Consider the following 500-nt stretch of genomic DNA (forward strand, 5'->3'; position numbering starts at 1 on the left):
ATACTGTAATATTTACTGTAGTCTTTTGTAGTATTTACAGTTAACTGTAGTATAAATATGGTAGTAAAATAACTGTAGTATTAAGGGTATACTAGAGTAATTAATGTGTTTTTGTGAATTGTAGTATACTGTAGTATTTACTGTAGTGTTTATGGAGACATTACTGTAGTATTAACTATAGTGTTTTTGTTTTATTATCTTTGACATGGAAGTGGAGGCTATCTCCCTCAGGAAACCTACTGGAGAAATACTAAAAGAGCAAATTCTCCATCACCATTAGGTTGGTAGGACTGAGGTCTGACTGGATAGTTAATGCTTCTGCTCTTCTATATACTCTAAGGAACACAATATAGTCTAGTCATGTAGGTTTTTCGTAAATTGCGTAAATTGCGATATGGAGGAGGGGGATGGGCAATGCTTCTGTTTGGGGATAATACTGTAGTATTATGTTGTATTCTACAGAATACTACAACATTTTATAGTAAGTACTACACATGATT

General features: G+C 33.0%; 1 non-coding gene across 1 annotated transcript; it reads right to left on the reverse strand.

The window, feature by feature from the left end:
* Positions 1–213: 213 nt before the first annotated feature.
* On the reverse strand, positions 214–268 carry LOC135551168 (U7 small nuclear RNA). Its single transcript, XR_010457214.1, has one exon. It is a non-coding gene; the product is annotated as a U7 small nuclear RNA (small nuclear RNA).
* Positions 269–500: the final 232 nt, after the last annotated feature.

The sequence above is a fragment of the Oncorhynchus masou genome, chromosome 12 (assembly GCF_036934945.1).
Source record: "Oncorhynchus masou masou isolate Uvic2021 chromosome 12, UVic_Omas_1.1, whole genome shotgun sequence".
In the NCBI taxonomy this organism is placed as follows: domain Eukaryota; kingdom Metazoa; phylum Chordata; class Actinopteri; order Salmoniformes; family Salmonidae; genus Oncorhynchus; species Oncorhynchus masou.